General features: G+C 39.6%; 1 long non-coding RNA gene across 1 annotated transcript in view; it reads left to right on the top strand.

The window, feature by feature from the left end:
* The first annotated feature begins 943 nt into the window (after positions 1-943).
* LOC122459936 overlaps positions 944-25,316 on the top strand; it is a 135,030-nt gene continuing 110,657 nt past the window's right edge. The window contains exon 1 of the long non-coding RNA XR_006280924.1: positions 944-1,345. This is a non-coding gene — a long non-coding RNA (uncharacterized LOC122459936). The remainder of the gene's footprint in view (positions 1,346-25,316) is intronic.

Raw genomic sequence — 25,316 nt, 5'->3', positions numbered from 1 at the left:
CTGAAGTTGTTCTAAAGTGTATTTCTTTGGAGTCAATTTTCACTGGCGTCAATTAGGATTGGATTACACTGTGAGCGCATAAAAGTCACACTTTTCACACATTAGTAAAGCTTGTCTATAGATCACAAACTCAAACAAACTTATCCAGAAAACTATGAGCCAAATACTCCAATAAGCCATGGAAATAATTTGCTAACCTAAATGAGTATAACAGTCCTTAGAAAACCTGCGTTTATTTTCATTTTTCCAAGTCTTCACTGCTTGTTACTTGCAGATGGTCTAATAGTAACAGTTAACTGGAAATTATACATCACTCTAAAACAAGTTACTTATTGAAAATCTTGTAGCTACAGTTGCTATGCAGAAAATAAATTTTCATAAAAGAATAGACTTGCTATATCATGAAATGTGAAACTATAGCTTATCAAATTTTAGGTTTTTTTCAAGTTCCATTTTTTTAAGCAAAATTCCATTAAAAGATTTCAGATTTTCAAAATGTTCATTTACAGTTGAAACTGAAATGTTTGAAATTTCAAATTTGTTTTTCTCCTTTCCTCCTTCTTTTAAAATTGTTGCCACTGAATACACTACAATCAAGAATATCTTCTGTTTATTTTTATATTTATTTTTCTCATTTTTTCCCTATTTCCCAGTCTGTAACTATTCAAATCTTCTGCAACTTTGAAAAAGTTATAGAGTGGCTAATGGAAAAAATGAAACTTTGTAATTGTGTCATCCTGTAACTTAGCAAAAGGGAAAAAATAAGTGTAAAAATCAATGTAATTCATTTTATTGCACTCAGTGGCAAAATGAGGAAGTAGGGATTAATATAGGGAGATATGGGAGAATGAAAAATTTAAATGACAAATATTCTAATTTCTTTGAAGTATTTCATGGAAAAAAATACAATGAATGGCGGCGGGGGGGAGGGAAGCGGTTCCATTTCTGAGAAGAGGGAGGAGTATTTGAGAGGCTGCAGAGAAGTTGCTTTAAAGTTCCTCCCTGGGAGGAGGGAGTGAAGAGACTAGCAAACCCATAGGAGTAGGGAAGGCCAGGAGGTATGGGAGTGACTTAGGGAAAGGCACCAAGGTGCAAGGATTGGACCTTAGCTGCTGTGCAGAGGGTCTCTGAACCAGCACCTGGAGTAGAGGATAGACCCAGGATCCCACGCCAGCAAGTGTCTGAGTGGCGCTGAGCGGCAGTGAAATGGGAGACTGCTGGAGAGCAGGAATCTTGATACACACACCCCAAATGAGGAAGCAACAATAGTGACCTGGGTGGCGTCACAGAAAGCACAGCTGCAGCTCCTGAGAGTAAGAGGAGAAACTTACGGCCCTGTCGAGCAGTGAGTAGAACAACCTCATCACAGCAATCCATTATGGAATATGCTAAGAGAGCCTGAAGAGTTGTCAATATCTAGCTTGTTTCATTTACATTGTGTAAAACTCCCTCTTTCTAATGTTCTCTTATTCCTTTTAGTGCTAACAATGTATTTGATATGTCTCTTAGATTTCATTTGTCTTGTTAGCAAATAAGGATATTGCAATGAAGGCATTTCTTATTTATATATTTCAGTTATTTCTCTTTGGAGCAGAGCTTGGAGCTGGAGCACGGAGCAGTGGAGGTGCAGGTTTTTGCCTGGAGCTGGAGCAGAGCCAGAGCACTGCTCCAAAGCCCTGATAAATATAGATGTACTTAAACTGTTAATGGTAGCTGTTTGCTGTACTCTTTACATTCTTTTTCTTTTGGGCTTGTTTTATTTGTTCCAAAGAAAGAAAGAAAGAATGATGATGATTTGTACAATTCTATTACTTATTTTATCATCACTGATAGATACATATTTATAAGAACCTGACTATCATTTCTGTATTGGCTTGAAATAATGTCCTTGATTTCAATAGGCTTTGGGTCTGGGGCTGTTTGTGCTGCCCTTGGTTTCTCTTTTCCCTTAGCATAACCTGATGGCCAAATTCCACCACTCTTGCTCACATGTAGTCCCATTGATCTCCATTAGGCTTCTTGCAGAGTAACTTGAACTCCATGTGAACAAGGGTGGTAGGTCTGGCTCAAAATAATGCAAAGGTTTTTTTTTTTATAGACTAAACATAGGGCTTTCCTGCTTCCACATTATTCTGCCTGTGCATAAAAAGCTGAAAAGATGTAAGTTTTTGAAGGGGGGTATCTATATTATAATGATGCTGTCTGCATTTTGTGGTGCCAAGCCATCTATGTAAATGCTACTCAAATGCCTGGTTAGCCTGAGGTGTGTTTCTGCTTCTCACTCAAGCATGCGAAAGAGGAGCAGTGTTTCAGTCTAGGGATCGTGTTGGAATGGCAGAGTTGCTCCTTTACTGGAAAGCATTACCAGATTCACAGAGGTGTTCCTGTGCTACCAAGGAATTAATGATATCTGTGCAGGTCTGTGTATGGTTCTCAGCACTTGGCTAGAAAAACATGTTGTCAAAATTAATATTGTCAAACATGGTGTCCCTCTCTCCCTCTTTTTAGGGTCTGTATGCACAGAGCAAGCTTTGAGCATAACACACTCGTTTCTACACTGGCATCATCCTGTTCCTTAACTGTATGTGATGTCTCATGAAGAAAATATTCACATTAATTTTGTCATATTTGTGGTGGAGCATATTTCATCATAGATTCATTTTTAGCAAGTGTGTGTCACTAAAGCCAAAATTTGGCCTAGCACCTTTTGTGTCTATTTAGCTATGTAAACTGTAAGTCAAGACTGCAGAGAATGAATAATTTACCTCTAAAAAGAACCAGGAGTACTTGTGGCACCTTAGACACTAACAAATGTATTAGGGCATAAACTTTCATGGGATAAAACCCACTTCATTGGATGCATGCAGTGGGAAATACAGTAGGAAGGGTGTGTGTGTGTGTATGTGTGTGCATGTATGTATGTGTATATATATAATGGGTGTTGCCATAACATCTCTAATGAGACTCATCAATTAATGTGGGCTATTATCAGCAGGAAAAAATCACTTTTGTAGTGATAATCAGGATGGCCCATTTCAAACAGTTGAAAAGGTGTGAGTAACAAGTAGGGGAACAATTTGCATGGGAAATAGTTTTTAGTTTGTGTAATACCCATCTACTCCCAGTCTTTATTCAAGCCTAATTTAATGGTGTCCAGTATGCAAATTAATTCCAGTTCTGCAGTTTCTCGTTGGAGTCTGTTTTTGAAGGTTTTTTTTCTTGAAGAATTGCCACTTTTAGGTCTGTAATCGAGTGACCAAAGAGATTGAAGTGTTCTCTGACTGGTTTTTTGAATGTTACAATTCTTGATGTCTGATTTGTGTACATTTATTCTTTTGTGTAGAGACTGTCCGGTTTGGCCAATGTACATGGCAGAGGGGCATTGCTGGCACGTGCTGGCACGTGCTGCCATATATCACATTGGTAGATGTGCAGGTGAATGAGTCCCTGATGGTGATGTGGTTAGGTCCTACTGTGTTCTACAGTAAGCAACACAAATGCACCACACAAAGGAAATGCACATAATACACCAACATTAAATACATATTTTACTCACAAGTACAATATCTATATAATTATGGTTTAACCAATCAGAGCATGCAGTGTAATCCAATGGGGCGCAGTATGATGGATCTTGATTTGGTATATTGTGTTTCATACAAATCACATTCTAAAATGCTTTATTTAATAATAATAATAATTAATAATTTAATGATAGCGGAAGAGACAAATTAGAGGACAATGAAGAAACAATATGGATATGTTTTCAGATGAGATTTGAAAAGAAATGGAGAATTGATGAGGCAGAGATACAGGAAAGATGTTCCAGATGGCAGAAGCAGCAGAGGAGAAAACTCTTACCCCAACAGCAGCCAGGCAGTGCCGAGTGACAGCTATGCAACAGAATGTGGTTAAACAAAGTTTAAAATAAATCAAACATTAATAAAGACAACTGAAACCGTGTGTACTCACTGCATGTGCTACTCAGATAACAGTGGTCTAGTATGTATATTATTTTTTTATAAGAATTGGCAATTTGTTACTACAGATTTTTGAACAATGAGCATAGAAAGGCTTATTTTCCTTTTTTTTTCTATTCTGTAGATATTAGTTGTGCCAAATGCTCTCCCATCCACCCCTGCAGCCTAAGGGAGTCCACCACCTAATATCCACTGAAAATTAACGGAAATGGGGCACCTAACTCCCTTAGGCTCTTTGAAAATCCCAACCTTATTTCTAGGCAAAGACCACTGCCCAGCTCTTTAATGAAACTAAACTCTGTCTCTTCATAGAGGTAGGTATTTTATAGAGAAACTTTTGCAAGTTCATACCAAAGCCTAGAGATGATCCAAAGTCAGGGGGAGGGGTGTTTGTTTTTTTTCTGGGGGAAAACTTAGCAGAAAACAAAAATGCTTTTACTGAAAAACCAAGCACAACATTTGGGGGAATGTTTTGGCTTTCAGCCAGAACGATTACAATTTAGCTCTAAATTTTCAATAGAGAAGACACTTGTTGCACAAAAAAATTAGTCAACACCAATTTTTCCAAAAATTTCCACGTAGCTCTAGTGGCACTTTTAGTTAACTCGGCTCAACTAACTTTTGCTCCTATGTTAATGTTCCTCCCTCTACATTCCACAAGCAATTTTTCTGCTGATTTAAAGTTTCTGCTGATTTAAAGTTATCCTGAAAAGTCTTTTCAGAATTCTTTAAATCAAGCTTCTTAGGGCAGCCTTGTCTTGTTCCTACTGACAGCCCATGTAGACTGAGGAATATTTTATATAGGCTACTTGAATCTAATAAACACATAGGGGCCTTTGTGTATCTCCATTTACCCCAGTAGAATTACTCCTAATTGCACCAATGTAAATCAGAGCTGAATAAGGTCCTGAAGCTTCTACAATGAGGTGGGAGAAATTATATAAGGTGCTGTCCATACTGAACCTCTCCTCTTCCCTCAAAAGACTATACCAATATGTAACATGCCTTTATGGTAAGCAATCCTACCTTGGAAAGCAGATAGCTGGGTTACCATATAAAATAGCTATTAAATTATGAATTAGGATACGCCCTCAGATTATGCTCTGCATTAAGGCTTTATAAAATGAAAATGTTATAGAAATCTAAGATCTTTATTAAAGATTTCATCCAACTATGAAAGTATAAGAAGCATGAGATAAAACAGGAGACTGAAATCTATTGCATCTAGCATCTCACTTTGGTTTCAGGAGTTCTGATGCAGGGAGGGGAATCCAGTTCAAATCATTAGTAGTCATTCCTGTATATCTTTTTTTCTTCAACTGTAAATCAGCATTTTAAAAATGAAATGTGAATTGAGTAAGGATTAGAAGTAGCTCTTACACAGAAATGGGAAGATACATATTTACTGTTGCAAAAATACACATCCATCAGCCCTTAATATAGGAGTTATAGGTGTTACTTAATATAAGTGTTAGGGATGTGTGTGTATATATGTGTGTGTGTGTGTATATGTGTGTGTATATATAAATATATATATATAGAGAGAGAGAGAGAGAGTAACCATTGAAATAGTTTACCAAGGATTGTGGTGTAGTCTGAACATTTTTTTCTAAAATAAGCTGCAGGAATTGTTTTGGGAAAGTTCTATGGCCTGTATTATGCAGGAGGTCAGACTAGATTATTGCAATGGTCCCTTCTGGCCTTGGATTCTATGAATACCTGATCACTCCTATCTGCACATTAAAGTGACCCAGAAACCCACTTGTGGATTTATTTCCCAGTAGCCAGATCTATCTCAGGCGAGGATTAATTCAGTAGGGAAGAGAGCAAATATTTTCCTTAGAGATGAGATATTCTGATATGAAATGTTTTAGAAGATCATGTCCTTTTTTGAAGAAATAAGCACAAAAATCAATGCTTGCTGAAAAAAAATTCTAGATTCCACATGTAAGAGCAGATTTTTGATAGCCAAGAGTCCAATAACATGCTCAGACCACTGCTCACAACTGGCATACCAATTGTTATGTGTGTAGCTGAAAGTATCCAAAAGGAGGCCTTTCTGAAACTTTAGCACAACTAACAGAGCAGGCGGGGTGGTTGAAGTGAGTGACCACAGAGTAATCCTCTGCCCTCCTGCCTCGAGTTGTTTTTCTGAAGCATGCAGTTTTGCAAGATGGAAAGTCTGGCTATAGTTAACTATTGCTGGACAGCTGGTTAACTGATGGAAAATTCTGCACCTGACAGGCTGGAACTCTCCACACTTAACTTCTGCTCAGCAGTGTTTTTTATGAACAAGATATGTAATACTAACACATGGGGTATAAAAAGAGGAAGAAATCTAAGCTCACTCAAACCCCTCAAGGTCCCCTGCAGATGGAAAGCTGGTCACTGGAAGTCTACAGTCTAGAGACCGCCTCAGTGCCCTGGGTAAATATGAACCTGGGTGCTCTATTAACCTGTTGTGGATGCATATAAGTGCTAAAGACTAAAGTAGAAGCTTTGAGAAAGTACTTTTGTTTGACTCCTTGCATCACTTCTCTATTGGCCAGATGGCTGTGTCCCCATTGATTTGTTTCCTGCCACCGCCTTGCAAAGAGTAAAGTTTACCAAGAGCTTTGGGTTCAGCAAAATTGCAGGTAACACATGCTCCCCCACCACCAGGAGGGAAGAAAGCCATTGGATGTCATTACTGTACTGTAATTGAAAGCTTCCAAAAACTAGGGTTGCTGTAAATGCCAAAAAAAAAAAAATAAAAACTGGCCACCAGAGCTTTGAGATGGCAAAGGCCAAGTCCATAGGCCAGTAATGGTGCTCAGCTGCCACCACGGGATTACATTACTCGGACCATAAATCCAGAACTCCTGTCTCTTCTGTTCCATAGCAGTTTCTTATCAGGATATTATTGCACTGGCTAAACAATCCTCCAGTAAATGCACCGATATTCCTATTACCATCACATTAAGGAGTTTCAGAGTAGCAGCCGTGTTAGTCTGTATTTGCAAAAAGAAAAGGAGTACTTGTGGCACCTTAGAGACTAACAAATTTATTAGAGCATAAGCTTTCGTGAGCTACAGCTCACTTCATCGGATGCATCCGATGAAGTGAGCTGTAGCTCACGAAAGCTTATACTCTAATAAATTTGTTAGTCTCTAAGGTGCCACAAGTACTCATTAAGGAGTTTGTCATTTCTCTGCATGGCTTGAGAAACAGCACTACTACATATTCAAACCAGTGTAATGCCATTTGCCCTAATCTAACACTTATCTTTACTTAGTCCTTCCATATATGTCTGAATAACAGCTCCCTTTGAATTCCTAAGTAGTCCCTGTCTGTAGGTTGTCCAATATACGTGGAAGTTTTCAGATCTGTATGTATGGGTACCTGTATCTGGTTAAGAAGTGTAAACACTTTAGAGCAGGGATCATAATTTTGTTCTGTTTTACAATGTGTTTAACTCCCTGATTTAATACTTATATTCTATATCAACATCTTTGTCTTAAAAAAAAATCAATTGCAATCCTTGCTTCTATTGGAGAGAGAGCTTTTGGATAAAAGGATAAAAACAGACAAGGAAACTGTTCTAGAGGTCCTGGTAATGCATTTGTTTTTCAAACTAGTCTCAGCATGTTCCTTTTACACGAGAGAACCTTTTTAATTATAAGATTAATTGCTTTTCTTTATGAAATTTCCTGAGTAAACTAATAATTACAGCAATCAATTTTACAGATAATCATAGTTCTTTATTTAAACCATAAAAGCAGAGGATCTTAGGAGTAAAACAAAGGCAAACCTCCCTTCTGGTTTAAATAAATATAAAGTCAATGTGTCATGGAGTAGGGGCACCCCATCATGGGGTGTCAGGTCATGTGTGGTCAAAGAAAGGGCAGAGGCAGTACCGCAGCTGGTTAGGTCACATACTGATGACCCTTACTATAAAATATGGTTATATTGCCTAGTGATTGGAGTCAATAAACTTCCACACAGAGCTCCATGGCCCAATGGCTAGAGTCAAAGCAGCCCTTCCATTCAGGGCAGCATGGTCTAATGGCTTGTTGGGGGAGTGGGGCACCAGGTAGGGGTATGTGGTGTGAAAGCTAGGGGGACTTGAGCTCTTCCTGCTTCTCAGAGTCCGAGTCCAGGGCCCTGGCAGTGGTGGGGGTACTCATCACAGAGTCAGCAGGGATCCTCCAGAAACAGGCTGACTGGTTCCCTGGTTCACTCACTGGAGAAAAGTCTATGTTTCCTGGTCTGCTTCCTATCCTATCCTGTCCCTCAGCAATGCTCCATGATTCCCCCCCCCAGTCTCTGTGGCCCTCAAGTGGCGTAGCTCCTGCCAATGTGGTCTCTTCTCTGGGCTTGTCAGGCAGCCTGGAGTCCATCTGGAGCTCTGTGTGCTGTGGCTCTGTAGTTAGGGCCTGTAGCTGCTCCCTGAAAAAAGCCTGCTGTCTGCATCCTCCCCCTTCAGCAGCCTGACCCAGACTGAGTGGGGCTGTTTCCTTTTATACTCTGCCTCCAGCAAAGTATGCACAGCAGACTTGGAGTGGGAGGACTTCCTCAGCCTGCAAAGCAGTTATACTTTCAGGGCTGGTGCAGGGTAGGTACACCATGTCACACAGTGTCAAGCTATTTCTTCAAGCAGACAAGTCTATTAAAATCTTACATCTGCTCTTAGTAACAATTTATGCAATTATTCTTTCTCTCATAGTCAATGTATGACACAACACAAGGTAAACAGCCCAATCCTGCAAATTGCCGGACACTCTTTGAGTATGAAAAACTCTGAATCCAATGGGAAATGCCAAACAGAAGGGACTGAGCACCTTGGGATGACAGATGGCAGAAGATCCATCAGTGTTCAGGAGGCACTTGTGTACTATGATCATGGCAAACTGTATGAATACTTAGGTAGATGAGAAGATGGGATAAATGTTGGAAAGTCTTGGGGCAATGTTGGGACCTTCCTATTTACGTAGTGTAAGATCCTTAACTGAACTCTCTCAAATCCTAAACAAAAGATGGATTTGGCTTGGAGTAAGACAGTTCAGGATGTTTTAATAGAACTACTGTGCACATAAAGTGGCTTGTCCAAACTCTCACTGAAATTATGGCAGAATTGAATCCAGATCACCAGAGTCCCATTTCATTCACTTACCCTTTCCCTTCTAGATCATTAATGCTTTTCTGTGGAGTCAGGTGGTGGTCATGTGAAGTAGCAGAACATGAGAAAAACTGAACACTTACACAAGTCTGTTTAATGCTTTAAGAAGTATAAACATTGAGGCTGTGGTATCTGGCAGAAAGGCTTTTAGTTGCATCTGATACCTTAAATTTCCTGTCCATCGAGTTAATTAGGAAACAATAATCCCAACTGAGGACAGCAGATCTTGTTGAAAAGCAGCAAAGAGAATTATTAGTCTTTGAAGTGTATGAAAACAGGTGAGGGAACATATAGAAAACAACGGGAGGGAAGCACAAGGAAATAATCCAGCAAAGGACTGAAGGACTTATCAAATTCCACTGAAACAAATGGTTTAATGAGTGTTGGATTCTGCCCCTAATGTAAGGAATGAGAAAAAAATCTACTAGGATTAAAAGCTAGAAAAATGTTGTGTATACTATTTGCTACAACCTGGGCCAAATTTAGCCATTGTATAAGGGGGCACAATTCCCCATTTCCTTGTATTCACTTATTCCATAGCTGAATTTGACTATATTTTCTTTGTATATGTTGTTTGTTCCTCTGCATCAACATGGTCAAAGATAATAAAAGCAGCATTACAATTTTTTATCTATATAAATAAACTTGGTTGATAAGGAAAGCTTGTCATTAGCAGAGTATTATTGACTGAAACTAAGCAGTCAGCTACACAAGTCCTCTCCTTCTGATCTACCCAAATGCATTAGGGCTGCATAAGCGACTGCTGCTTCAGAGCTACAATAGTGCCCATGGAGTAGAACTGTAGTTATTTCCATCAGCAGGACGGGTTCCAGTATATAACAACGTATGTTGTCTGTATGCAGGAGAATTTCGGCCTCCGAACAATATCAGAAGCAAGACCATCTCCAAAATTGTCATGCCAGGGTTAGCCAAAGCAGATAAGATAAGATAACTGATTTAAAATCTTTGTCTCAAACTCTCCAGTTTTATGAACACATTTTTAAAAAAGTTTATCTTTTTTTCCTTGCACCCTTTCCATTTCTTGGGCCAGGACTATATGCAGAAACACTGAAATACCATGAAGCCCCCTGCAGTGCAGCACTGAGTGAGTGAGGCTCACTCTAGTGTCCCACCATCTCTCGGGGTCTGCCTTCACTGCATTGCTAGTTCTAGCTATACCGTGTTCTTTGCTCTGATCTTGAATACAAAATACAAAAATATCTAACTCATTTTAAGTAGTCTTTAAGTATGAGCTAGCTGCACTGTCAGGATTGCAGCTTGAGAGATGATGCTCAAGCTAAGAAACAGTGTGGATGTTACATCTCCAGTTACAACAGCTCATCAGCTGCTAATCCAATCTGTGCTGCTCATCTAACTTGTGTAACTCAAGTGATGTTTTGCAGTGTGGTCACTGAGTCCATAGTCACTCGTGCTAGGCTTTCAATTGGCGTTGATGCCGAGGCACTTTTGAAAATCCTACTAGATTCCTAGCTGTATCTTTTTAGATACCTTTGAAAACATGGCTCTTACACTCTAACTCCATTTCCACATGTGTAAAATGGGATAATACTTCCCTAGTTTACAAGAGTGTTATACAGATAAATATATTAAAAATTGAAAGCTGTTCAGCTACTAAAGTACATGGATTTTTTGCCTGTATTATAGGGGAAGATCCCACCTGTTTTTCTTTTGCAGCAAAGGTACATAGAGATGAGAATGTTATCAATAATTGTAGAAATGCATAATTATGGAATAGGCAGAAAATTGACCATTGATGATATAACATTTTGAAACATACTATAAGTCAATTTATTGACCATTTTGAATAATAAAAACTGAACACTAATTACTGTTAAGAGCAATGGATCTATCTGATATTGAAACTTTAAATTCAAGAGAGGAAATTACAATCGCCTTTTAATATTCTCCCAGCATAGAGAGACATGTGTTTTGTTCAACCCAGTGCTTTTGCAATATATTTTCATGTTTCTATAATATATATCCAATAATTGTAATGGAGAAATAAATAAGCAAACAAGCAATTATTATTTTGTATGCAGTTTACATTTATTTGAAATATACCTTAAATCCTAGTGAGTAAAATAACTCCATATCATAAAAATCAAAAGAAATTTGAGTGGGAATTTATATATAATGTTAGATGCCAAAACTTGTAACACATCAACATAGTTTTTTTTTTCTTTTTCCGCCCCATGCACTTATAATTAATTCATCTTCAGAATAGCTTAGGGGCCTTATTCGTATCCATTTTATAAAGTGGTGTTAGGAAATTATGCTTTGTGCTTTCGTTTATTTAAAGAATCACTGCTGAATTCACAATAAGCAAACTAGTTAAAGGAGAGCCTATGGGGAATGTAGTGCATTAAAAACAAAAATACAATGAATGGAATATGGAATTTATAACCAGAATATCTCATGAAGGACTGTGCATTTCCACATTGATATAAATCACAAGTTCTGTAAATATGTATAGCATAATGAATAAATGATTACTTAATGCAAAGCTAAGTAAGCCATGTTACTATAGCTTGTACAGCTACTCCTTCCTAGTTTATAAGAGACGCTCATGAATAATAATTGAGGGGGTTTTGGAAAGTACTGCAATGAAATAACTAGACTGTGCAAGGAATTAAGCATTACTTTCCTTTATTGACAAAGGGCCTGATCCAAAGCCCATTGAATATTTTCATGAACTTCCATGGGCTTTGGATCAGATGCACATGCACATGATTGTGGACTAAATTCAGCCTTGCTCTAAGTGTACACAATTTTATTGCCTTAAATGGAGTTGCCCTTTCTTCTGCTTGGAATAAATATGGTTATAAATAAACCTGTATATTAAAAGCTGGACCAAAGTGAAGACAGTGAGGTCATATCAGGGATGAATTTAGTTGTTTGTTTCAGCAATCTAATTATAGTGTAAAAAAACCCACATCTTCTAGAATGACAAAACTTAATATTCCAGATATTAGCCTTGATTTCCTCCTATTGAAATACATCTCTGGAATGAAGTAGAAATATAAGATGCATTCTATTTGTCTCAGTTTTTTTAATTTATTCTGACCTACCTTTTGTTCTTAAGAAAATAGTCAGATACTACTCTCTGGTATACCAAAAAAAGAAAAGGAGTACTTGTGCAAATTCTGCCACCTCACTGTTTACCTCTTTTTCCAGATAATTTATGAATATGTTGAACAGTGCTGGTCCCAGTACAGACTCCTGGGGGACACCACTATTTATGTCTCTCCATTCTGAAAATTGACCATTTATTCCTACCCTTTGTTTCCTTTTAACTAGTTACCAATCCATGAGAGGACTATCCGTCTTATTTCATGACAGTTTACTTTGCTTAAGAGCCTTTGGTGAGGGACCTTGTCAAAGGCTTTCTGAAAATCTAAGTACACTATATCCACTGAATCCCCCTTGTCCACATGCTTGTTGACCCCCTCAAAGAATTCTAGTAGATTGGTGAGGGATGATTTCTCTTTACATAAGGCATAAATGATGAAAAAGGTGGATAATGTTGCCCAGCTTTCTAAAGTGCTCTAAGATCTGTAGATGAAAGTGCCAGATTATTGCTGTTAAAGCAAGGTGACACCTTCTTTTTCTTGTACGGGATAAATGGGGTGGGGTGCATTGTTTTGTTTCCTTCATGTATGTGTATCTCCTATTGGTGGGAGAGTTATAGGACTATCTTAATAAATAGGTTAAACTAATGAGTGTTATGTAAGAAAGCAAAATGCTTAATTACAAACAAGGCAGGTGGTCTTTGCAGCATTTTGTGAACCAAAGTTTAACAGAAGAAATCATTTTATACAAGGTGAGCAAAGGTGCTCTGCAAACACTATATTAAGTAAAGCAAACAGATACAAACTACAAAATGCAGGAGCGATTTCTGTCTAGTACATGCTGGGGCCTGAAGTAGATTGGGTAGTGAATGATTTGTCCTTTGCTAAGGAGGGCTGCTCCTCAAGCCCTGGTGGAGTGATTTGGGGAAGGAGAGGAGATATAGGTATCAGAGTAGCAGCTGTGTTAGCATTATTGTTGACTCCCCTCTTATAGACATCCTATGAAAAGTGAGCCAGAAGTTGGGACTCGGATGCTGAGGGTTCAGTATAGTAAGGTTGTTAGATCATAGAAGGATGGGTACTCAGTGTTTAGAAGAGAACAAGGAGGAAAAGCACATAGATGGTGTTGGGAGAGACCAACTTACAGGTGTCCCACCATCTCAGGGCACTTAGACTGGCATTTGATGCACCATTTATAATTTTATAATTTATAAATCCCTGTTTGTGCTGCATACATTGACAAATATGTTCTTATTCCCTTGAAGTTCTCTGCCTGAGATTTTCCCTTCTGCCTTCTTCCTTGTGACTTCCCCTGACAGGGATCACAAAGTATTTCCTGTGCTGTTCCTGCTCTGCAACCTTTGAGAAGTAGTAAGAGAAATTCCTCCAGAATGAGAACAGTGCAAAGGATGAGTGATCACAAGACCACTTGAACTTTTATCCTCAGATCCTGGATTGTACATGGAGGGGGTCTCCCTAAGGTTTACTGCCCAGGATGGAGTAAGGGTGAGCAAGGAGCAACTTCTAAACTATGCACAGTTAGTGGGCATAAGGAACTCTGTGGGAGACAGTTAGCATGCTGGAGTGCAAGAGTATGGAAGCATGTCACAAAGAAACACCCCTTAAAATAAATGGAGGGGTGTGTGTGATAACTTATAAATGGACAATTACATCTCTTCATAGTCTGAGGAGAAAGCAAAGCATAGATGCAGGCTTGCTTAGGCAGTCTGACTTGGTAGGGAAATCGGTGTATGCAGGGAACTGTGCACCCTGAAAAAAAAGTCAGGTGGGAGATAGATACAACCTCCACCCAAGAGAAATGCTGGCTCAGGAGCTGGGAGCCTAGGGTAAGTGTCCACTGGTGTACCACCAGTGGGGAAATTCAAGTATAGCTACAACTGTGACAGTTGTTCCAGTTTTCAAGCAGCTTGAGATCCAAAGGCACAGTGGATGATGGGACGCTAGAATGATACCAAAGCCACAGGTCATTTCCCTAGTTTTATCTTCTTTACCAACGCCAGGGAGGTTGGCGTGTGAGCCTCTTAAGATGGTTCAATGCCCCACACAAATTCCCTTCACAGAGAGGCACAAAGCAGGACTCCCCATTACAGCAAGTCGCCAAGAAGGACTGGGAGCTGTAAGACAGCCTTAACAAACCAAAGGATCTGACCTAACAAACATAACGCAACCTGAATGTGAAACTTGCTTTCCTTACTAAAGGGACTTAAATTCAGTATGTGCCAAATGGTGCTAAAGTTTAACCCACAGGACATTTTAACTGAGGTGGAAGGGGGGTTGTTTGGTGTAGTTTTGTTTGTTTGTTTGGTTGGTTTTTTTGAGTCAGACTGACTGTTTTGATAGTTGCAGCAAGTTCTGCACTGGTGACTATAAAACTCTGATCTTCATGTGTTCTGTATGCAAAACCATATTTGATTTCCCAGAGCATCTATTTGGAGTGGGAGATATATTCCAGGGAGATATATTCCAGGTTGTTCCTTCTTCTGAGAGATTCTTGGCCCACACTTTGAGGATACTGACAATTCCTGAGACTTGAAAAGGAAATATTTTTTTTGACAGTTGCTGACTTTAGGGCAACTTTGATGTCTGGCTTATGCCCTTTATTTTTCTCTTTTTTGGATACTCTTCCTTCAGGATTGTTTTTTGTTTTTTCCTTACTGTTCATAGATTCCTCTGTGGCTGCACACACTTGACCTTAAAGTCACTCTGTGAGTGCTTGGTTAGCCTGCCACCAGGCAGTCACAAATTGGCCATCTCTGTGCTAGCTGACAAAAGCGTATCTCAAAATAGTCCAGGTTTTGAAATGCCTTTTTGGCCTTTTCATTGTCAGACCAGAACCCAAGACAGCTTAAAGTGATTTACACAATCTGTTCCTTCTTTTACACTGAGACAACTCCTGTTGACTTCAGATGGAGTTTCAGGTGTTTGTGACATATTCAAAACCTCTCTAGATTTGACCCTCTGGTAACAATGGGTCTCACCCTGTCCACAGCTCATCCTGTGTCAAAGCCATGTGGCAAACTATCAAGAAGAGAAATAGTATTCTTTACCCACATATACCCAAGTTATTTTAATGAATTCTGGCACATTCTCTCATTCTTGGTCTCTTTCACTCAGCCTATATTGGATATCAAAATACACTGTAGGCCAACCATGTGTTACTAGAAATACTGAATTACTAGGTGAAGTTCTATGGTCCTGTGCTACACAGGAGATCAGATTAGATTATCACAATGGTCTTCACTAGTCTTAACACTTATGAATCTATCCATTTCCTCTCACGTCAGTCATTCCTGGTATTGTAGTTTGGCAGAGGGAAGGTTTCACCTCTTTCCCCAAAGATGAATTACTTCACCAAACATTATGCAGGTTTTGTACCCTCTCACACATTCTTTTACTTCCTTCACTTACAAAAGACTCTAGAATAGATAGCCATTGTCTAGTCCTTTGTGGTTACCCAATTCAGTGTAAAATCATCATTTGGAGTCTAATTCCCCCCCCCCCCCCCGTGGAAATTAATAGCAAAGCATTTTTTACTTTTATGGCAAGGGGCCCTTGGGCTATCACTCAGATAATCAGTTTGCATTTATTTACTAAGTCCTTGAGTGCTAGTGAGGTAAAATTAAATAGAAAACATGCTTAGATTTTTTTCCAAGTGAAGGAAACAATATTAGATGTCCCTCTCTTTATTAATTTCTCTAGAACTGATTGGTTTGCCTATCTAAATAAACAGTTAAGCAAGTACAGTAGAAGAAAAGAAAATCACCACCTGACTCTTGATTTGGCAGGTACTTCAAGAATTTTGGATGTGCCTACACTTCATCTTAATGTCTTACACATCAAAAGGTTAGTGTTCAATACAGTTATATTATTCCTTAATTGTACTCTCATCTCACAATGATTACTGAAATCTTGTAAGTTGAGACTTCACATGATACCCTTCAGGGATAAATAGCATGAAAGGTATGTATTAGGTGTAGTGAGTTTGTCAGGTGTGAGACAGAAATGCTTGTAGAGAACAGTGAACCTTTTGCCCATTGGCATCAATGGGCCCATGTGTCTCAGCTTACATGAGGAATTTTAGACTTTCTGTCATCTGCAGAAGTAGTTCGGAGCATAGCAAATGGCCTGAAAACCTGGGAAAGGGAGAGTACATAGACACACACCTCTCCAGTCACAGCCTTCTTTCACCCCAGATCAGCATCTACTACCTAGGGAGTCAGAGTAGGAATAAATGTTGTTGTTGTTGTTATTTTTTGTGGTTTCCTATGGGCATTGGGCGAGTCAACTTTTGGGGGAAATGGAAAGGATTTTTCCCCTCACTCCCAGATTGGTTGGGGTGAGGTAGATTGTTTTTGTTTCCAGTAGCAGGTCAGGGACCTGGGTGGGTAGGTTAGGAGGTCTGATTAAAGTTACCATTATTTATCAGGTGGCAGGTATCCAGTGGAACTTCTCACTCCATAAGGGTCAGGTCCCCTGATAAATTGGAGTTGGAAACAGATTTATGGGAAGACATCCCCCCCTCCAAAGAAGCAGTGAAGTGGAGGTCTCACTCCCCTTTGCCCTCATGTGAGGGGAGGGCAGCAGGGTCCAGCAATAGCCTGGGACCAGGCTTGTGGGTGCAGGGAGGGAAGGATGACATGCACTGTACACTTTTTTGCCAGATAATTCCTAGCTGAGTTAATAAAATTGAGGCCTAATTAAACCATCTCTTGTTGCACAGTCAGGACAATGAGTAAATAGCTTTGAGAAAACATCAGCCAGTCAGTGATTACAATCTACATCTGGTATGGGAATTTCTTTCAAGATCACTTCCTTTTCTGTAACTCCTTGTCCCTACGTGGCGGAAATCCATAGAACCCTGATTATCCAGTTTCAGTCACGCCACGCTCTCTTACATGGTAAGAGCTGGGATAGCACCTCCTGTGGAACTCCTGCATCAGTTACTGTAACACTAAGTGGATTCTTCCTGAAAACTGTTGTGCTCCCACAGCAAAAGAGTTGAGCTAATGAACTCTTCTGTGTAGTTTAACATAGAAAATAAGCAGAATCCTGGGAATCATTATAGTTAATTCATATGTAACCCCCCTCCCTTTCGTCCCTGGGAACTCAGGAGCAAGCAATGCTCGCAGTAAAGTATGTCAGTGAAGGATATCCTCAGTATCCCAGGGGTGGAGATGGGTAAGTGGGAATCCTCTATCCACCCCTCCGCTGCAGTTCTACTTTTTAAAAAAAATTAAATTGGTGGTGCCGCCATCAAGTTGGGCTCTGTACACACTCAATGGTGTCCCTTGGGAGCCTCTAGGAATAAACTTTTAAATTAATCTGTTCAATGGGTCTAACTCAAAATACCAATTATAAACAATATGCACCAATACACACTTAGATTGAAGTGTACATTAAGTAAAGATAATATGCAAAGACAAAAATGCCAAATAATGTGCAGTGGGAATCATAATCTCAAATATAGATATAACTAAATTAGCTGCTGCACTCAAAGATTTTGGAGTTGTGGATAGTTCTCTGAAAACATTCACTCAATGTGCAATGGCAATAATAAAAAAAAAACAATTTCGGGAATCATTAAGAAAGGGATATATAGTAAGACAGAAAATATCATATTGCCTCTATATAAATCCGTGGTATGCCCACATCTTGAATATTGCATTCAGGTGTGGCTGCCCCATCTCAAAAAAGATATATTGGAATTGGAAAAGGCAGAGAAAAGGACAACAAAAATCATTAGGGGTATGGAACGGCTTTCGTATGAATAGAGATTAATAAGATTGGGACTTTTCAGCTTGGAAAAGAGGTGACTAAGGGGGGATATGATAGAGGTCTATAAAATCATGACTGGCATAGAGAAAGTAAATAATGAAGTATTTACATAAGAACTAGGTGTCACCAAATGAAATTAATAGGCAGCATGTTTAAAAAAAAGATATTTCTACATATAATGCAATCAACCTGTGGAACTCTTTTTGTCAGGGAATGTTGTGAAGGCCAAGACAATAACAGGATTCAAAAAAAGAACTACATAAGTTCATGAAGGATAGGTCCATCAAAGGCTATTAGCCAGAAGGTGTGGGATACAAAACTATGCCGAGAAGTGTCCCTAGCTTTATTTGGCAGAAGCTGTGAATGGGTGACGGGGGATGGATAACTTGATGATTACCTTTTCTGTTCATTCCCTTTGAAGCACCTGGCATTGTCCACTGTCATAAGACTGGATACTGGGCTAGATGGACCATTGGTCTGACCCTGTATGGCTGTTCTTAGGTTCATGATACAACAGACTGAGATTAAATATTACCACTAATTTAAATCACCAGGGTCCAGTTCAATAAATCAATTAAATACAATTGAGAGTAGTATAAAACTTGCATTTATACTGCTACTATTTACCCCACCCCTGATTATACACTCCTCTGGATTTCAGAGTTCTAAACACTTGCTTGGGTGGGCATGGTCTAAGATCTTAAAGCTGGAGACAGCACTCTGGTCCAGTGAATCAGTCCAGCCAAGGCAACACGATGCACACCCTCTGAATATTGGAGTTGATTTAGCCAAATGTCAGCAGCCCTGAGTTCTGGTTAAATGAGAAGACCACTCTGCCTCTTCTTGGACACAGATAACCCCTTAAAGTCTCTTTGCTTTCCCCCTTCCCTTGCAAGTACTTTCCCAAACAAAAGTGGTGGTTACTCACTTCAGGTCCACCTCAGTCAGCTCTAGGTGTGGCAATGGTCTCTGCTCTAGCTCAAGTGAAGTCACCAACCACTTCTGAGGCTCCCTGCTTGATCAAATCCCCTGCAGGCTCTCAACAGCAGCTTCTGGCTTCCTAGGAGCATTTTAGCAGCAGCTCCTGATATGGACAGAACTACACAAAAGCAATCTTTGCTCCTGTCCAAAATGGATCCTAGCACTTCCTCTCCAAGTCATCATGGGAGATGTCTCCAAGGCAGGATTGCAGAACTTGGGATCTTCCTACTTGGACACTCTCAATTAAGTTCAGAGGCCCCTCTAGTAAAGGGTGCCTATACATATGAAAACCATTGACTTCCACTTCATTTTTGTAGTCAACAAATTAGTCACCACTTTTGAGGCCTGAATAAATGAATTACTGAATTTCTCCCCCACTACCCGAGAAGTTGTGGTGACAATGTCATTCTGTCCAGTTTCAGGTATTGGAACTAATTGGCAAAAGAGAAAATATTGGGAAAAGACATGGTTTAAAGTCACAAAGTAAAAAGTCTTCACCACCACACTTTTACATGTATATTTCTTTTCTCTGACCCCGCCAAGCATCTTCTAGTCACACAAGGCCCTGGTGACTAGGAGATTAGATCTTAGGGCTCAATCCTGCAATGTACTCACAATTCTATCCCTGGTCCAGCAAAGCATGTAAGCAAGTACAGCTTTCTGTAAAAAAGAGCCATAGAGGTCAGTGACAGGATTTGGGATAGTAATCTCAAAAAAAGGGACTGAAAAGGACTTAGGGGTCATGGGTGGCAATTAACTGACCACGAACTTTCAGGCAATCTCTACATGTGAACTTGGAGGTGTGATTCCCAGATTATGTAGCTGTAAGCATGCTAGTAGCATGGTAGCACAGGTGGTGGCTCAGGCTAGCCATGAGAACATACCCACCCAGGCCCCCGGGTATCTACTCTGGAGATTAGCTCAAGATGCTGCCCGTGCTACCCCAGCTACACTGATATTTTTAGTACACTAGCTTGAGCAGAGCAGCATGGATACATCTACATGAGCTCAAAATCACACCATCCAGCTCAAATGTATATGTAGTCCCAGTTTGATACTATGGCTAAGAGAGCAAATACAATTTCTGAATGTGTAAATGAGGTTGTATTGCATAGGAATAAGGAGATATTACCTCTGTAAACCATTGCTGTGTCCAATTCTGTAGCCAACACTTCAAAAAGGATGATGTAAAAATTGGAAGGGGTTCAGAATAAAGTGTAGGGAACATAAGCCATTTTGAATGTAGGTCTGAGCTACTTCAGTAATGTTGGCCAAATGTTTGTTAGCACTATTAGGAAATGCTTGAATAAGCTTTCTGGCTTGTAGGCAAAAGGTCATTAGGGTAGGTTACTTGCTGGCCCTAAACTCTGTCTTAGTTACTTGCCCTGTGTCACAAGAATGTGTGGAAATATGTAATGCTGACTAGTCCTTAATTGTACTTAGTCTCAAGACACAAATGTCTTAATTGTTTAAGTAGTAGTTTCCTCACCAGCTACTTATCACATGACACACTACTGTGTCCTGAGTAAGGCCATGTCTACATGTAGTGAAGATGCTCTATGCTCATGGGAGAGCTCTCCTGTCAAAGTAATAAGACCACTTCTGTGAGTATTGGAAGCTCCCCTGCCAACATAGCACTGCACACACTAATGCTTATGTTGATGTAAAACTACATCACTTAGAGTTGGAATATTTGCACCCCTGAGCAACATAAGTTTTGCTGACATAAGAGGTATATAGACATAGCCTAAGACATGTACATATTAATTGGAATCTTCTATGTGATCTTATGATCAAGGTGCTAACCAAGACATTGAACCAGGCTGATATAGACAACATGCTGGAACCCCTATATGTACCTGAGTGTTCCCTGGGGTGGAGTAGATCCATATAAAAGTTGCTAACCATGAAGAAATAAATGAGGAGACTCTCACTTTGACTCCTGAAGTTGCATCCTTTTTTCCTCTTCCGTGGACGCTCCACCCAGAGAAGGAGAAGTAAAAGACTGACCATCAGCTAAGCCAAACCCAAAAGATAGAGAAGACCTGCCACATATGAAAGAGCTCAAGGTACATGTTATCACTGACAAGGATACTAGTAAACATTAACCTATGTCCAACCAGCTTCCATGTTTGCTCTTAAAGACTTTAAGATGTGAAAATCCTTCTGTAGAGCATTTCAAGGGTGCTTAAATTGCTCCATCATCCATTAGTGTTTGTGTTTGTGTGTGTCTTTGTGTGTTGCTAACTGTTCCCCAAAGCAGAAACTAAACATTTGAATCTGTTACTAAAATAGTAGGAGATCTCTGAGTTAAACTAGTGTCCTACTAAGTTGCTCAAAGCATGTGATTCTAGTTGTTCTGTGTCTATGCCAGATCAACAGAATGATGCAAGCATTGTATTAAAGTGGGGAGGGGAAATACATTAGATAAAGAAGAATTTGATGTACTTTTTGTGGATGTGTGAAGCTGTAGGGAAGAGAAAGCAGACAAAGAAGAAAGTTACTAAGAAATTTTAAGAACTATACTTCCTGACAAATAAGGCAAGTAACAGCCTCTATCTTTAATCAACTCTTAACTAAATGACTTAAATCAAAGAGAACAGTTTCTCACCCAATCTTCCTGTAAAATGTTAAGAAAATAGTTTTCCTTAATTTGTTCTTTTTAATTTGATTTAATTACTAATTGTAATTGACAAGCCAGATAAATTGAACTATTGACTTAGTGATTTATATGTCAATTGTAATCTTAATTTGACCATTGCATTGCACCATTGTAATATGTAACTCCTATTAGTGTCAGTGGGAGTTAAGTGCCCATAGAAACATAAGGACAGTCTACAAATGATAGGTAGAAATTAAAAGTGCAATTGTGATTATTTTCTAGTCTTTTATTTCAGACTGTGAAAGCACATCTTCAAGGATGGCCACTTAAAATGTGCCTATAAAAATTGCCTAACCATCCAGTCACTACTTACAGTCTGGTTTCAGAGTAGCAGCCGTGTTAGTCTGTATTCGCAAAAAGAAAAGGAGTACTTGTGGCACCTTAGAGACTAACAAATTTATTAGAGCATAAGCTTTCGTGAGCTACAGCTCACTTCGTCGGATGCATTTACATCCGATGAAGTGAGCTGTAGCTCACGAAAGCTTATGCTCTAATAAATTTGTTAGTCTCTAAGATGCCACAAGTACTCCTTTTCTTTTTACTTACAGTCTGGATTTGGATAAACAAAAAAGGCATTTTCAATGAAAAACTGGAGATGTGTGCTTACCATTCTGTCAGCAATTACTAGTTTTGCATGCACGGATTCCAGTTTCCACAAGCAAATGTAGAATTTTCATGCACAACTCACATTGTGCAAATGTATAAAGGGTGCAATTTAAACATACCATTTCAAAAACTGTCCTAGATTGCAAAAAGAAAAGGAGTACTTGTGGCACCTTAGAGACTAACAAATTTAGTCTCTAAGGTGCCACAAGTACTCCTTTTCTTTTTGCGAATTCAGACTAACACGGCTGCTACTCTGAAACCTGTCCTAGATTGTTCACACAATGTAGTTTTTTGTTTTTAACTGGGCTTTCATCTGGTTGGCAAAAAGATGCTGTCTATATTTGATTTAGAGTTTAGTAATTGATGTGTCTAATGGTTTCTCTATTAATTCCATCTCTTAACTGAGCTCCTCATAGGATATTAATTTATATGCAATGAATGCAAAGCTGCTGATCATTTCTTTATTGCATAAATATATTCTTTCCTTTGGTACTTTTGTTTTTGTATCTTATTCTTGTTTGTTTATTTCAGTCCATGCTGGGCAGGGGTGTGGCCCTGGCACACTAGCAGAGTGCTGACTCAGTGCATACAGTGGGCAGCGTCTGCTGTTGGAATCCTATGCAACCTAGGAGAGAAATTTAAAGCCAGGACTCCCCAGGCAAGGTCACTCAGTAATTCTGACATCAAGGTGGGTTTTCATTTTCACACATTTTTGGCAGCAGGGATGAACCAACCTTGTGGAACTGCAGAAAATTGATAAAGGTTGCAAAGGCATACAAAGAGCAAATTATGGGCAGCAGAGTTAACAATAAGTAGTAGTTTTTAAAGTATATTGGGAACAATATTAGTCCATTACTAAATGGAAATTATAGAACTGTAACTAATAAATGGCAGAAGTATTAAACAAATATTTTTGTTCTGTATTTAGGAAAAAGCCAGATGACCCTAGTGATAAAATACTTTTTATTTCAACAGTAACTAGGGAGGATGGTAAGGAGCATTTGCTAAAGTAGACATGTTTAAATCAGCAGATCTGGATCACTTGCATTGAAGAATTTGAGAGCTGGCTGAGGAGCTCTTAGGGCTGTTAATGTTGATTTTCAATGAGTCTTGGGACATTTAGGAAGTTCCATAGTATTGGAAGAAAGCTATCATTGTACCAATATTTAAAATTGGTAACCCGGAAAATCCAGGTAATTATAGGACTGTCAGCCTGACATTGATCTCAGGCAAAATAATGGAAAGGCTGATACAGGACTCTACTCTGCCCCATCTGGACTGCAACCTTTCACACAACTTGTGCTTGGAGGGATCAGGAGTCACTGGCCCTGAAGCAACGCAAGGTGCCCTATGCTGCTCAGTGGTTACAGACCCACTCACTCCAGTGACACCTGATCCATCCAGGCATGCTGTTGATAAATTGGAGACAGTTCATGGAAGAGCCACAAAATGATTAAAAGATTTGAAAACATACCGTCTAGTGATAAACAAAGAGGAGGTTAAGAGCAATTTGATCACAATCTATAAGCACCTAAATGGGGAACAGAAATTTGACAGAGGGCTTTGATAGCTAGCAGATAAGGAATAACAATACCCAAAGTCTAGAAGCTCAAGATAGACAAAATCATGCTAGAAATAAGGTGCAAATCTGTAAAAGTAAGTGTAATTAACCATAGGAACAATTTACCTTATTGTGGTGGATTCCCCAATCACTGGAAGTCTTTAAATCAAGATTTTTTTTTCTAAAATATGTTCTAATTCAAACAGAAATTCATTAAGTATGTGTTATACGGTGGTTTGGCAGAATTCTATTTATTTTTTCAATTCAGATCTTTATCATTTTTTTTAAAATCTATTTTTATTTTTACAATTGGGGAGGGGAGGGTTGGGAGTAGGGTTAGGAATGTGGTGAGAGCAAGGTTGTAGGGGAAACCCTGTGCGCTGTACCCAAGACACCGGGGTGCAAGGCTCAGGGAAGGCTGCTGTTGGTCTGGGCTTGCAGAGCAGAGACTACAAAGAAGAGGACAAGCCCCCAGCTACTGGGGAGGCCAATCCACTGCTGAATGGCCCCAGCCTGGGGACAGAGCCATTCAACAGTGGTGTGATGTCTGGGGATGACTCTTCCTGCTCCTGGCCTAGGGTCTCTGCTCTTCTGTGCCAGGATGACCACAACTTACCCCACACCTTGTGCCAGGAGAGATCTGGTGTCATTGACCATGGGGCTGTATGGAGAGTCCTCTGCAGCTCCACTGTCATGGCAATGTTTCCTCACTCCAGTAACAGTAGAGCTTCAGAGGGCTCCTTGCACAGCCATGGGACCACTGATGCTTAGTCTCTGCTGGTGCAAGGTGCAGAGCACTTCCAGCTGGTGAGTGGGTCTGTGACAGCAAGGCTACAGAGGGCTCCTTGTACTGCTGCAGGAGACATTCAGCACTGAGTGGCCTCCCACATAGTAGCAGGGGGTTCATCCTCCTCCAAGGGTCTCTACTCTGCCCCATCTGGACTGCAACCTTTCACACAACTTGTGCTTGGAGGGATCAGGTGTCACTGGCCCTGAAGCAGCGCAAGGTGCCCTCTGCTGCTCAGTGGTTACAGACCCACTCACTCCAGTGACACCTGATCCATCCAGGCATGCTGATGACTACTGATTGATATTTTCAGTGTTCTATGTTTACGGACAGTTATCAATCAAAGTGGAATCCTGCCAAGCCTAGTTATACAGGAGGTTAGATTTTGGTCCTTTTGGCCTTGTAATGTATTAATCTATGGATTTTCCTATTGGGACTGGATTACAGAAATCCCTGATGCAAAGTGCATGTGTTGTTGTATGCCAGGGAAATATATTGTCACCTTTGACTAGTTTTTTGGCTTCTACGTGTAAATGTAAGAATGAGTGAGTTAATTAGAATAGAAGAGTCCCAAATATGCATATTCATAGACAGATGTAACTATAGTCACATTAATACTTGATCAATTATAGATACCAGAGTCATTTTGCTTGTCCCCACCAATATACTTGCCGAATCACTAAAATAGTGTACTCC

This window comes from Dermochelys coriacea, chromosome 4 (genome assembly GCF_009764565.3).
Source record: "Dermochelys coriacea isolate rDerCor1 chromosome 4, rDerCor1.pri.v4, whole genome shotgun sequence".
Classification (NCBI taxonomy): Eukaryota; Metazoa; Chordata; order Testudines; family Dermochelyidae; genus Dermochelys; species Dermochelys coriacea.
Note: the sequence above shows the minus strand (reverse complement) of the source record. Positions and strands in the feature narration are given on the sequence as shown.